General features: G+C 42.1%; 2 pseudogenes; both read left to right on the top strand.

The window, feature by feature from the left end:
* Positions 1-2116: 2116 nt before the first annotated feature.
* LOC137208465 (dual specificity protein phosphatase 18-like) lies at positions 2117-2992 on the top strand (annotated as a pseudogene).
* A 433-nt stretch (positions 2993-3425) lies between these two features.
* Positions 3426-10350, top strand: LOC137208464 (large ribosomal subunit protein mL45-like; annotated as a pseudogene).
* The last annotated feature ends 5056 nt before the right edge of the window (positions 10351-15406 follow it).

Below are 15406 nucleotides of genomic sequence, written 5' to 3'. Positions count from 1 at the left end.
GACTCACTGGCATTTTAGGCCCTTTCAGTTTTATTAAAAGCCATTGTCAAGGACCCCAATTGCTTTCTCCCAATTGTATTCTTGGCTTTCTTTCTGCCTGGCTCCTGGCTCTAACCTTTTCTCTCATATAGATACCACTGCAATCCCTTTGGCTAGAAGGCAGATCTGCTGGCTTTTCTGGACCCTTGGCATTTCCCAGCATTGCCCTTGACTCTTTCCTCTTCTAGTGCCTTAGGGAGGTTATCCTGCTTTAACTCAGGGTTTTGGACCCAAACTCTAGTATTAGATTATTTGGTGAGTATTTGGATCTCCTTGGAGGTGTTGTTTGAATGTTTAGATTACTTATGTGATTCTTCAATTTCTTTCTAAGAAGACTAGATTTACTGGCAGAGAAATTAGTTTCTTATAACTTTTTTGGTTATGTCTCAAAAATAGATATATTATTTTCCAAAACATGGATGACAACTAAATTAACATTTAGGCAGGATGCAAATAGGACTATTACGGTGAGAAATCTAGGTCAGCAAGAGTCATCTTGTTGGAAGGGCATCCTAACCAAGAGGACAATTTTCAGGCTAAAGATATTAGTTAATTGCACTTGTAAATTTCTTATGTTCAAATTTCTGACATTTTATCTTGGCTATACTTGAGGCCTGTATTAGACTTTTATTTGAGGTGCAGAGAACTCACTCTCTTCAAAATTATACTGCAGGCTTCTTGATAAATTCACCATTGGTCTTTCTACCCAATGAGGATTTAATAATAAATCTGAGTCTCTTGATGGCAATATCAAAGCACAGACGCTCTTCCTCTCCTGCATGAGATCTATGCCCTGACACAGGATGTTGTGTCACATCCTAATCCCAGGACACTGAGCTGTTTCTTGGTTTGTACAGCAGCCTGAATACATCACTTTATCAGCCTTCAGAGTCAGAGTTATGATCTTAATTGCTTATGGAAGTTTCAGCATTCAGCCATCGTGCACAAAATGACTTAAACTGGAGTCAGAGGGCAAAGTTTGGGGACTGATGTGAGCAATGATGAGGTATCCTCTACATTCCTCAAGTTGTCTTTTTCTACCTGTGCTCAAGGAACTTGCTAGAACATGGTGAGTATGAGGATAAATACATAGTTAAGCTGGTGAGCCATTTGGCCTCTTGGGAGCTCCATTTCCTCAGTAAAATTAAACTGTTGGGTGGGATTGGCAGTTCCTAGTACAGTCAGTGGATTGGTTGCTTGAGTGTGCTGTGATTGGTTGCAAAATGTGTCATAGGTTTTTTGTTACAGATTACATTGAAAATAATGAGGTTTGGGAAATACTTTTTTAAAAAAAAGAGTGAATTCAAGGCTGTTTCTATAAGATTGTCCCTCTCGTTTTCTTGCGTTAAGGTACACTTTCATGAGTAAAAGACTACAGAGGTGTATTGGTTTCCCAGGGCTGCTGTAACAAAATATCACAAACTGGGTGGCTTAAAACAACAGAAATTTATTCTCTCACAGTTTTGGAGGCCAGAAGTCCAAAATCAAGGTGTTGGCAGGGTCAGTGTCCCTCCAGAGCCTCTAAGCTACAGTCTGGTGAATCATGAATCCTAAATAACTGTCAGTAACAGCAACAGCCAGTGGGGAACTCTCCAGGTACTTGAGAAAAAGTAGCCAATATGAGTATTTGCTTTTATGGAGACACAGATGTGTCTTGGAAAATCAGTAAAATACTCTAGGTGGTTGAGGACATTATTTTCTCGTGCTTCTGGATTGTTTTTTGAGAGTCTTTCATTTGGCTTTTGGGGCCCAGCTCTCAGAGCTGTTTAGATGACCTTACTGAGATGACCCAGGTAACCGGTGTCTGTCCCATCCTAAAGTTTTCCAGAGAGGGCTTTTTTCTTAAAGATCCATTCCAATGCTAAGCACTCCCATTCTCAATAGTTTTTGTTCTGGATTTAATATCTAATACAGGAGACTAAATGGGGTTTCTTCTCTTTGTGCTTAGAAGAGATAGTAAACTGCATTCCAAACTCCTTAAGAAATTTGGAGGAATCACCTAATTATTTATAATGCTCAACAAAATTCAATGCAGACTTCTCGACAGGGGTAGCCGTGAGGCCTGTCGCGATCGTGGATGGGTAACCAGGTGGGCCGGGGCCCAAACAGTGCCGGGTCAGGGAGGCAGAGGCCGGGCTTTCTCCGAAGACCAGTCAGGGCCCGTTCAGGCCTGCCATGGAAACCAGAGCAGCGCCGGACCAGCGGGAATTGTGGCTCCCACGTCGCGACCTGTCTTTTCTCTCCCGGACCCTTTCCCCAAGATTTCTTGGTGTGGCTGCTCCCTAAAGGAGCCCACCTGCCGACGGTTGAGAGTTTTCAGTGGACTCAGCCCAGGAGAAAGATGCAGCCCTTGCTCCTTGCTGGCCGCCGCCCCTCCGCCTTGGTGACCGCACCCAGGGTGCCCTCCTGGTTCGGTTCCTGCAGCCCTCGGCCAGCGGCCTCTCACAGAACACCAGCAGCCTGTACACCAGCAACGGTGTGGCCGCCAGCAACAAGCTCAGGCTGTCCTGCAACCAGATCACCGCGGTCATCAACGTCTCGGTGGAGGTAGAGAACACCTTATACCAGGACACCCAGTAGCTGCAGGTGCTTGTGGCTGATGCACCCATCTCGTGCCTCTGCGACTTCCTGGGCCCCATTGCTGAGGGCACCCACGATTCAGAGATGAAGCAGGGCCGCCCTCTGCTGTGCAGAGTCGCCGTTTCTGCTCCAGCGCTCGTCCGCCCTCAGCTCTGCTGCCTCGCGAAGGACCAGGCCTGGCCCTGCCAGACACCCATGGCGGGACTAGGCCGCGCCTGCACTCATCCTGCCCAACAACGGTTTTTGGGAGCAGTTTGTCCACTAGGAGTTCCAGCTGTTTGGCAAGAACACTGCACACACCGTCAACTCCCCGATGGACGTAATCCCTAACGTCTATGAGAAAGAGGTTGGTTTGATGGCAGCCAAACGGTGAGCCATCCTGGCGAGCCCCTGCCCCAGGGGTCAGAGGTGCGGGTCTGCAGTTGATCCTACACCAAGATCTGAACTTGAACATTCTACTTTAGTTGATACAGAAAATCTGATGATGGCTCTTATAAGGCCAAGAAAAAAGGGAGGGTGACTGCAGTTTTTAACCTTATAATCCGTGACTTTGAAGAATAAAACTCCCTAAATATAAGATGGTGAAAATAAGTTTCCTACCCTGTGAGTGCCAGGGCACGACTACTGGGGCCAGGCCAGGGAGGAGGTGAGGCAGGTGGTGCCCATTCAGATGGACCTGCCAGCAGTGCTCAGTGCAAGTGGCAGGCCTGGAGTCTAATAGCCCTCCCCCCGTCCCACTTCTCAGGAGTAAGTCAGCCAGAATCCCACTTCATTCTTTGGAGTGCAGAGCCAGGGCCTTAGGCATCATGGCTCCTGTACCTCTCACAGTAAGTGCCAATTTGCTAGATAAGTGATCAAGTGGTGCTCTGGGAGCCCTGGGAGCCTCAGGCCACCCTTCCGCCGACCTTCAACTATAGCAGTCTAACTCTGGGTTTATAGATTGGACTGAAGCATAAGATAGTTTTTGAAGAAAGCATTTCATTACATAAAATTTAAAAATAATTTTTGAGTGCTGTTCCAGATGGCAAGGTGTCAAGGTGCCTGTGGTGACTTCCCAGCAGCCTTTGATGAAAGGTGGCATTAGTCCCTTTCTCTGGGGGTGAGTGCTGAGAGAGCAGGCTTGATGTCAGGCCTCAAGGTTTTCCCTTGGCTTGGAAGGTTGGAGGTGTGGGCTGGGACCTGGTGCTGTCATCACGTGACCTGTAGCTTCTCAGAGGTTCGGTTTCCTTATCAGTCTCCACAGTGACAGCCCTTCTCTCCCAGAGTTGTGAGGATTAAAGGACTGCTAGCAGTGTGACTGGCACAGGGTACTTGCTTAGAGTAAAGGGCGGCTCTTAGTATTAATGCTACTCTCAGGCCCTGCTGGTCCTTGGTCCGTGCCTTCATCCTCATAACAGCATTTCCCCCATCTATGCCCAGCCCTTTATTGTGTGCAAAGTGATGTTCCCCAAAATCATCCGTCCTGTGGGGGGAGGGGGTAGTTTAAGTTCCTTTCAGACGGTATGTCAGGGCAAGCCTAGATTTAACAGCCTTTTCAGAATCCCATTGTATATCCAAAGGTTGTGAAGCAAGGAGCATGATTCCAGCTATTCCTCAAACATCTTGTTTAGAATCATTGACCATTTAAACCAGTGCTTCAGTCTGGCTAACCACCAAGCTGTACGGGGGAACTTGCCCAAGGGACAATAGAGTCGGCCCTACCACTAGGCCCTGGAATGTGGGATTGTTTAAACTCCTCAGGTACCTAACCATGTGGCTTGGGACCAACTATTCTAAATGAAAGTTCTGCAGACAATATATGAAATAAAGCAAAGCACAACTGCTCTGACTGATGCAGAGCTGTGGGTCTGGAGCCCAGTGGAGGCTGAACATTCCTTCTCTTCAAATGTGCCCCTACCTCACAAAGAAGTGCCCAGGGATGAAACTGGGGAGAGAGATGAATGAAAAATCACTGCTCTGGACTGATCTTGTTTTACAGATGGAAAAACAGTCCCACAGAATATCAGGGCTGATGTGGCAGAGCCCCCCAAAGCAGCCTCTCTGGCAGAAACTCAGATGGAAAATGTAAAGTACTTTTTAAGAGAAATTTATTTGGATATATAACAAAATCTTAGTTTCGTTTGAAAAAATTCCAAGTTAACATACCATAAAATTAAAATTTTTTTGGATGTACAAGTTCTAAGGGTTTGACACATGTAAGGTTTTATATAACCATCACCAATCAGAACACAGAGCACTTCCCTTACTCCTAAATATTCTCTCATGCTTCCGCTCTGTAGTCAAGCCCTCACACCACCCCAACCTCTGGCAAACAGTGATCTCTTTTCCATCCCTGTGGAGTTGCCTTTTCTAAGGTGTCACATAAATGTAGTCATGCATGATTTGACCTCTGGAGGCTGGCTTCTTTCCCTGGGCATGATGTCTTGGAGATTCATCCATGATGTTGCTTTTTGGTGGTGTTCCATGGTATGGATATACCGGTTTGTTTTACATTCACCAGGTGAAAGATATGGGTTTTTTCCATTTTTCCGGTGATTGTGAATAAAGCTTCTATGAACATTTATGTAAAAAAAATTCAGTGCATATCAGCATTTATTTGCAACAGATATATGGCCGGTCATTTCTAAATGGAAGTAAGAATGCTGAAAAAAATTTTGAGAATAGTATATTAGGCGCAAGTATCACAATTTGTAATCTGTAGTAGCTAGGTCTGATATCCCATTAATAGGGCTGGATTCATGGGCATGTGACTTATACAGTCTCACAAGACCCGTGTGTAGAAGGGCTCTCACTTGGTTTAATGCTCTGCTGGAACTATCTTGAGATTTTGCACTGGGCCCCACAAATTATGTAGTCAGATTAATAATCATAATCAATGGTAAAATTTCAAATCTCCTACTCTTTTCAAGGTCTCTTGGATGTTCACATCTCACAGTTTTGTTGTCTCATCACTTTTGTGATGACATAAATATTTTCAAGGTGCATAGTTGATAGTTTGTAAACACTAGCAAACTTTTTATTTGGGCCAGTTCAGGGATAAGATGACAAAGATGTTCTGTGAAACTTGGAGTTGGCCAGGCTTTTAACTTGCTGTGACCTAAGGAAATATTTTAGTTTGATCTACTTTTTCTTTTTTCTTTGGTATACATTGGCACCTCAGGCATTAGCTGGAAGTGAATTAAATGGCCCAGAAGCTGTAATTCTGCAGCCAGCAAGATATTAGAATAGAATTGATTATCTGGAGGTGTTTGCATATGGAAGCAGCCCTCCTACCTATTCATTTCCATTTTAACCTAAGAGGTATGTGGGAAGCTTGTTAACACCCTTAGAGGGTTTGGTCCCTCTGCCTGTGTGACGTCTGAACCAGGCATGAATACTTAAAATCCATAAAAGAGAAATCATAAATAAAAGCAAACTTTGACAGAGGAGAAAAATGCTTCCAAAAATATTAGAAACTCCATCTTTAGGTAGTATCAAATAAAAAACAAATCCAGACTTAGGTAAGGAGGGACTTTATTTGAAAAGACTATTGCAGTTGAGAGAGGGGGGGTGACTATTACAGTAAGAGGAAAGGAACTACTGCAACAGAAGACTCTGACCATAATAATATCTACAAATGTTGCCAAGGCCAGGCAGAAAGGGGTTTCTTTTAAAGGAAGGAGTAAACAAGGTTAGAAAGATCTGAGTGTGGGGAGTGGGGGGAGCAGGGGATTGATTGGTCAGTTCAGCAGAAAATGTCTTTTTTTCTGTGGTCAGCTGATTCTCAGCAGAGGCTGTTAAGGGGTTTTTTTCTGTGTCCCAGTGCTTGCTTAAGCTCAAGGGTGGCCCACAGTTCAGGATCCTGGGGGAAGGAGAGAAGCCTGATGAAAGTTTGGTCAAGTCACATTAGTGTCCAGATTGTTCACTGGGGACAAACAGTTCAACCAATATTTTATAAGACAAAGAATGGAAATTTCAAGGGTCTGTGTCTGGCCTTGTCATAGATAAACAGTGGGGTCATCCGTGGGTTTTATTGGGTTGGCCAAAAGTTTTCTTCAGGTTTTTCTGTAACATCTTATATATAAGTTACATGTGAAAGGGTGATTCTTTGCAATAAGTTGTTTTCTGAAATACGAAAGGATGTATTGATCATCCCTGTTTTCCAGGAATACAGGACTCAGGTAAAGTTCTACATTTTCAGCAGCTAATGCAGTTCACTCTATATTTTACATTAGACTTCAGCTCTAATCCTGTGCTCTATTTGAGAGGCTGTCTCAGATATTTTTGTTTTGTTTTATATTACCCCTTAATTAAAAAAATGCCTCTGGAATTACTTGGTAGAAGTAAAAATTTTGCATGGGGCAGGACTTGTACCTTCTATTGCTGTCACAAACAATCTGTGTTGTCCTTCAACACAAGTTCCTAATACTACCTGCAAGATTTAAGATGTCACCAAAATATTTTTGTAATTGGAAACTGCTATAATTCAGAATTTGCAATAACCTCACAGTGCTCTGAAACTTGGATAAAGCTCCTTTCTAAAGCCAGCACAGAGTCAACCTTCCTTTCTTTCCTCTTTTCAGTTTTTTTCCTTTCCCTTCTCTCCCTCTAACTAATATCATTTTTTATGTTGGGAAGCACTATAGATGAATTATATTCTCTATAAAGGGTTACTATATCCAGACTTCCCAATTTCAATTAACACTAAAATGATATAGAGCATAACTTACTATTGCTTGATTCAGAAAGCAACTTAAGGAACTTTTTGTGTCATTAGAACTATAATCATGAACTATTGATTGCTATTGAGAAAACACGGTCTTAGGGCCAGACACACAGACCTATATTTGACTGTCAGTCCTCCCACTTATTGCCTATATAAATCCTTGAGAATGTCACTAAAACTTTCTGAGTGCTTTTCCACGTCTGCAAAATGCAGGCAATAAGATGTGCTAATGGCATAGTTGTGAGGATTAAACAGAATGAATTTGCATGTGCAAAAGAACGCCAAGACTAGGTACTGAGCACATGTGAGTAGCCTTCTGTAATTTACTGAATGCTAGTACTTGCAGCAAACTAGACCAGCCACTCTAGGGTCCAACTTTTGAGGAGCTTACAATCTGATTGGGCAATCATATAGATGTAAGATGTGTAAATGCATATCAATTGACATTTTCAGAAAACTCACCTAGGACTTTGCAAACTTTTATTACCGTTTGAAATTTATCTTGTAATTCGATCCTGGTGCTCAATCACAATTTAGTTTTAGATGGCTCCTTTTATCACCATCCCTCTGCCTTCTGCGTTGGGCACATGGCCCCCTTGGCATCAAAGTTTTACTGATGGAAAAACTATGCCCCTCCCCGCCTTGCACTATATTAGTAGTCATTTCTGCGGTTTCGTTGTGTGCAAGGTGTGGATCTGGACAGGAATCTTTGTCTTCCAGACCTGTCGTTCTCTCTCTCTACCTGCTGGTTTGCATCTCAGTTGCCCAGCACAGACCAGTTTCACTATGAAGTGGCTGCCAAACACCAAGTCAGCCAAAGAAAACTCCCTGCCTCCCTCCCTCCACGAGTAGGAAATTATGGGTAAAAGAAGAGAAGCATCCATAAAGAAATAAATTGTGTAGCAGAGATCGACGGTTACAAACTTCTTTTGGTGTCTGCCAATAGGGCTGACCATAATTAATCTTTTACAGGTTTCGGAGAAACAATCAGAGGCTCATGGATTTTAAAAATGGAGCGCAGAGAGAGTCATGGACATATACACACTAACAAACGTAGTAAGGTAGATAGCTAGTTGGAAGCAGCCGCATGGCACAGGGATATTGGCTCGGTGCTTTGTGACAGCCTGGAGGGGTGGGATAGGGAGGGTGGGAGGGAGGGAGACGCAAGAGGGAAGAGATATGGGAACATATGTGTATGTATAACTGATTCACTTTGTTATAGGGCAGAAACTAACATACCATTGTAAAGCAATTATACCCCAATAAAGATGTTAAAAAAAAAAAATGGAGCACAGAATTACCAACAGGAAGTCTATATAATATAGTTGATGTACAGTGAGCAGGTCACAGATAGTTGTGAATAATTAATTTGGTTGGGTACAACCTAACCAAATTAAACCCCCGCACTTTTTAAAACTTCTAATTTGAAATAATTGTAGATTCACAGGAATTTGCAAAAATAATATAGAAAGAGGTCTCATGTATCCTTCACCCAGTTCCTTAAGGGCAACCATAGTATAATATTACAACCAGGCAAATGTCATTTGTAGAATCTACTGAGGTTACACAAATTTTACCAATTGTGTGTGTGTGTGTGTGTATAGTTCTATGCAATTTCATCACATTTGTAGATTTGTGTAGTCACCACCACAGTTAGGATATAGAACTGTTCCATCAGTCTTGCCTACAGTCCCTTTATAGCCATACCTATCCCCTGTCCCCATTCCTAAACCCAATCTGTTCTCCATCTGCATAATTTTGTTATTTTAAAATTAAATGACAAAATGGAATCATACAGTACCTTTTGAGGCTGGCTTATTTTACTTAGCATGCCTTTGAGGTCCATCCAAGTTGTTGCCTGCAACAATGGTTTGCTCTTTTTTTTTTTTTTAATTGCTGAGTGGTATTCCATGGTATTTATATACAAGTTTGTTTAGTCACTAATCCGTTTCTATTTTTTGGCTATCAAAAAAAGCTACTGTCATGTTTAATTTTGTGTGTCAATTTGGCTAGGTTATGGTACGCGGTTGGATTCCATATGGAGCTAGCTCCACCCTATGTGCCTTCTCACCTGTCCCCGGCTCTTCACTCTTAGTCCCCATTCCAGAGGCCCTTGCATGAAAAAAATGGCAGCCCCCGTGCCGGGGGAGGTTGTCTTGCTTATCCAGACCATTAGAATGGTGGTCTCTGCAGCCAGTCCTGGTGACTCAGTACATAGCTGTAGTTCTAGTGAGAACTAAAAAACGTTTCATACCCCCTACTTGTGAACCCAAATATGAATCAGAAAAGGAGTTTATAGAATGCCCAGAAAGTGCGACTGGTCATGCCTCTGGAACGTTTGGAGCATCTCACACATCTGACCTGTACAGCTGGTGTCTTCGATGCCTGTGTTCCTCCTGAGGGTGATGCTCTCATGTCATTTCTTTCAAAGGAAGCCTGACACAGAGCACTGAGCAATGGAAGAAGAATGTTGCCTCGGAATTGTCCGTTCGGAAGATAAAAGAATATGATGCTAATTTTAAAACGAAGGACTTCCCTGAAAAAGCTAAGGATATCTTCATGGCCGCTCACATTTATCTAAACGACTTAGATCACGACTGGCTTCACACCTTGGTGACTAATCACTGTTTTCTGGATGTGGTCTGGGATCAAACATAAGCCCATCTGCCAGAACTTTGTAGAATCTTTAGAGCCACTCCAGTGGTTCAGATTCACTGCTGAAGTCTGTGAAAGCAGGGCAACATGTATGGCCAGGTCCCTGTCCTCATGCACATCCAGCAGACTCTGACTGTCTATGATCAGTTTGGCTGTTTGATGTAGGGACAGGAAGATGTGGCCAATGATGTCCTGGAGTATGTTGTATTTGAAAAGCACCAGATAAATCCCTTTGGGAGCTGGATTATGCAACAGTACCCCCATGGATACTTCCTAAGCAGCCCAACCTTAAGACAGTAATGATCCCCGGCCCCCAGCTGAAACTGTGGGAAGAACCACAAGGAGAAGCCCATAAGCCTCAGCTAACCTGATGGCAAAAATGACTCCTGAGATGAAGCACGGGTGAGGTGGCTGGAAGCAGAGAAGTCTATGAATCGGGGAGCTGGGTAGTCATCCATCTCCATGATGCTGTAGAAGGAACTACCTTGGTTCTCTCCCATCCTGCTTAAGTCTTTTTAGCAGTCTCATCCTCAACAACCATGGCTGATGGCTGGGCTCAGGTGGGTGGCTGGTATGCACAGCCATGCACCTCCGTCTTCTCCTCCCCCTTCCCTTCCTCCTTTTCCTCTTCCTCCCCCTCCTCTACCACCACCTCTTCCTCCTTCTACTAATTGCACATCTAGCTTCTGAGTCTAGATGAAAGGCAGTATGTTTCAGAGAACGTCTGATACCAGTTTTCCCCACAGCAGAGGCTGTCAGGAGCTAACTGGCAGAATTTTCTTTCTAATCACAGGGCAGGGACCAGAGTTTGAAATAAAACACTGTCAGGGTGTTGGACAAATTGTGGGTTCTGTACTTCTCCTGGTTCAGGCTAGAAGTAGGCCTGCCTTTAAAATGGCAGAAATGAAAGATAAGCTTCATTGTGAGTGATGTGACTTCCAGGAAATCCAGACATGGGAAAAATAATTAGTGTTTATAAAAGATGATGTCATTAATAGGGTCTTTTCTCATACATGGACTCACTGAATCATCATTTGTATTTCATAGGGGAATGTAGATCCAAAGAAATCATTTATCCCTCAAAAAACCAAACAAAAACCAAACACCACTCCCCCTCCCTCCACCAAACACCAGTCTGATATTGCTGTGAAGGTATTTTTCTAGATGCGATTAACATTTACACAGTAGACTTTGAGTAAAGCAGATTTCCCTCCATAATGTGGATGGGCTTCATTCAATCAGTTGAAAGTCTTAAAAGGAAAGTCTTAGATTTCCCCAGGGAGGAAGGAATTCTGCCTCTAGATTTACTGCTTTCAGATTCAAGACTGCAAAATCAACTCTTCACTGGTTCTCCAGCCTAGCTTGGCCTGCTCTGCAAGATTTTGAATTTTCTAGCCCCTCACAACTATGTGAACCAATTTTAAAAATTAATCAGTCAATCTCTCTCTTTCTCTCGCTGTAGGTCTATTTCTGGGTTTTCGGTTCTGTTCCATTGATCTATGTGTCTAGTCCTCTGCCAGATATCACACTCTCTTAATAATTGTAGCTGTGGAGTAAGCCTTGACATTCTAGCCTAAATAGAGTGATTCTTCCAACTTTATTGTTATTTTCCAAAACTGTTTTACCAACTTTAAGTTCTTTGCCTTTCTATATAAATTTTAAAATAAGCTTGTTTATGCCTACCAAAAAGTCATCATTATAAAAAAGGCTTTATTTAATTCTATTATGAAAGTCATATGTGTTTATCATTGAAAAATTAGAGACTACAGGTAAACATTAAGAAGAAATGCTGTAAGGGACCCCCATAGAAAGGCCATCAAAATGACCAGAAGGCCTGGAGAACTGCCCTATGGGTTAGATTAAACTAACATTTCCTGATAGCATCTCATTGTACTAGGTGCTATGCTAAGAATTTAACCAAACATTATCACATTAAACCCTCATTGGAACACTGGAAGAAAATATTATCTGTACTTGATTCTTGAGAAAACTGAGACACACAAAGGTTAAACAAATTGTCTAAAGTCACCCATTTAACAAACAGTAGAGCCACAGTGTTTTTTGTTTTTTGTTTTTGCGGTACACGGGCCTCTCACCGCCGCGGCCTCTCCCGTTGCGGAGCACAGGCTCCGTACGCGCAGGCCCAGCGGGCATGGCTCACGGGCCCAGCCGCTCCACGGCATGTGGGATCCTCCCGGACCAGGGCACGAACCCGTGTCCCCTGCATCGGCAGGCGGACCCCCAACCACTGAGCCACCAGGGAAGCCCTATAATGTGTATACTTTTAAATTATATTTATTAAAATATGAATATTTATTTCTATTCTTTATTCAGGGTGTGATATATTATCATTTTATAGATTTCTATGTAAACTAGATACTAATCTTTTTTGGTTATGTGTTCACAAATAACTTCTCCAAATTGAATTTGTTTCTTTACTCTGTTTATAGTGTCTTTTGTTGTGGCGAAGTTTTAAAATTTTAATGTACTCAAATTTATCAATTTATTTTTTATGGTTTGAGTTTTGTTGTATTTTATTTAAGAACATTTCTATGCCCTATGGTCAGAAAGGCACCCTTTTATATTTTCTTCTAAAAAATTTTAAAGTTTTTCTTTTTCATATTTAGGTCTAAATTAAATTAAAATCCACTTGTGGCCTGAGGTAGGGATCTAGTTTTATTTATTTTTTTCCATATGTCGACTGAAAATAACTGCACAATGAGAGAACTGTGAGTTCAACTTTATTTGGGGACTTACTGTGGACTGTAGCCTGGGAGACAGCCTCTCAGATAGCTCTGAGGAACTGCTCCAAAGAGGTAGGGGCGAAGGTCAGCATACATATGATTGTGGTGAAGGGGTATGTGCAATCCAGCACGCATCTTGGTAGAGGGTTGCTGCTACTCATGAGGAGCAGATGTCTCCATTAATGATTTTAGTGCTTTTTTTGGGTATGAGAAGATGCAAGAAATTAGGTTCGTAAAATTTTCTCCTGAATATATCAAACTATCTGAAGGCTTGTTTTGCCAGTTTTTCCCAGAATGCCTCAGTCCTGATCTCCACCTGAACTCCTTTCGGGTGTGTTGAAGTCAGATACTGTGGTGGCTAATGACCTAATCCTTGTAGAGCTGGATGGCGAGTGACGTTCTTTAGTTGGCACATAGGATAACTGCACTATCAGGATAAGCTAGTTATGTTGCTGTAACAAACTAAGCTCTAAATCTTAATGGCTTAACACAACAAATATTTGTTGCTTTCTTATAAGTGTGCAACACTGGTGGCCATTCTGGGGTGGGGTGAGCACAGTTGGTTCTTTGCTCCACAGATCTCTCAAAGACCCAGGCGGAAATAGCTCTGCCATTTTTTTCAGAATATACAGCTTCCTCTGTTAGCGTTGTAGGAAGGGAGTGCAGGGAGCTCCCACTCCTGCTCATATCATTTCTGCACATAGGTCGTTGTCATAGCCTGTCACGTGGCCTGACCAGCAGCAAGGTAGTGTGGAAGTGTTGACTTCAGTGTGTCTAGTAAGAGAGGAAAATTGGACATTGTTGAGCACTTAGTGTCCATCTGGTTAACTTGCTGTTCCAGCATCATTTATTGAAGAGTCCATCCACCCTCCCTCTTGATTCGTGACTTCATCTCTGTTATATTATGTAGATTTAGGTCCATTTAAGCAAGAATTAGTTTCTGGCCTCTCTACTTTGTTCTACTCTTCTGATTGTCTGTTCTTGGCAAATACTATAATTTCTTAATTACTATCCTTGCATAACATCTTTATATATGATATAGTAAGTCACCTACATTGTCCTTTTCCCTCAGAATTGTCTTTTTGCTTATAATTTTTGGTTGCCTCCATATAAATTTTAAAAGCACCTTGTCAAGTTGCATGAAAAAGCCTGTTAGATTTTGTCTGAAATTACATTTAATTTATAGATTAATCTGGTAATACGTGGCATCTTTTTTTTTTTTTTTTTTTTTTTTTTTTTTTTTTTTTGCGGTACGCGGGCGTCTCACTGTTGTGACCTCTTCCGTTGCGGAGCACAGGCTCCGGACGCACAGGCTCAGCGGCCATGGCTCACGCGCCCAGCCGCTCCGCGGCATGTGGGATCTTCCCGGACCGGGGCATGAAGCCGCATCCCCTGCATCGGCAGGCGGACTCTCAACCACTGTGCCACCAGGGAAGCCCAAAACGTGACATCTTTAAGATTTGATTCTTACCATCCATAAATACTTAAATTTTAAGTCCTTCCTTAGAATTTTGTACTTTTCTCAATAAAATTCTGACATCTTTTGCTAGATTTATTTCTAAGTATCTTATAGATTACTTTGTCATTTAAATGGTATCTTTAAAAAATTGCATTTTCTAATTGCTTGTGATTTGTATGCAGGAATGTAATTGACTTTTTTGTATTGATTTTATGTTCAGCAAACATTCTGAACTTGCTCTTTGTCTCTAAGTTTTGGTCTGCAGAGTCTCCTGAATTTTCTGCATAGAAAATTACACACTGTTTGCAAAAAATAATGCTGTTATTTTCCTCCAATCCTTGTATTCTTTCTTTCCTTCCTCCTTCCCTTGACCTCTCTTTCTCTCTCTTGCTTTCTTCTTTTTTCCCAATCTTCTTTCCCTCTTTCCCTTCCTTTCTTCTTTCTGCACTACCCAGCACCTTCCATTTGAATTTGTTAAGCATGATAGCAGGCATCTTACCTTCTTACTGACACAAAAAGGATTCCTCTTCATATTAATATTCGGTTTGTAGTAGGTGTTTAGTAGATGGGTACCTTTGCCACGTAAAGGAATTCCCTGTGTCTTTATACTTTGCTAAGAGTTTTTACTATCAAAGGTTGATGCTGAGTTTATTCCACCAATATTTCACATGAAAAAAAGTTCTCTAACTTTTACATTTCTTCCAAAGCTTCTGCTACCTATCATTTGCTTTTATCTTTCCATTATCCTGGGGTTGACTTCCAGAGAATGTTTCCAGCTGCGCATGGCACTTTTACTAATAAGCAGATGCCTCAATGGTTTGATGACCACAGACCTTTTTTTAGGACTCTGATTCTTTTTGTGTTCTGTATTTAAAAATCTGTTTATGTATGTGGATAAAATCCAAGTACCCCCACCAAGTTTTTGGCTGATAAGAATGCTAGGGACCAACTCAGAAAACAGAACAGTACATTTAGACTGATCCTACTTATTTCAAACTTATGACAATTCAATAATAGATATTTTCATAAGAGTATCAGAAAGTTTTAACTCATCCCCATGAGATAAAGCCTCTCAGTATTCAGAATACCACTTTTGCTTAGGTAGTGAAAATTGACAGAGTGAGCCAGAGGGGGAATAAGAGAACAGCCAGTTATTTTCTGTTTCTTTGCAATAGTTGCAAATACCTTTCAGTTCCTCCACCCTGGAGGCTTGCAGATTAATTG

This window comes from Pseudorca crassidens, chromosome 16, assembly GCF_039906515.1.
Source record: "Pseudorca crassidens isolate mPseCra1 chromosome 16, mPseCra1.hap1, whole genome shotgun sequence".
Classification (NCBI taxonomy): Eukaryota; Metazoa; Chordata; class Mammalia; order Artiodactyla; family Delphinidae; genus Pseudorca; species Pseudorca crassidens.
Note: the sequence above shows the minus strand (reverse complement) of the source record. Positions and strands in the feature narration are given on the sequence as shown.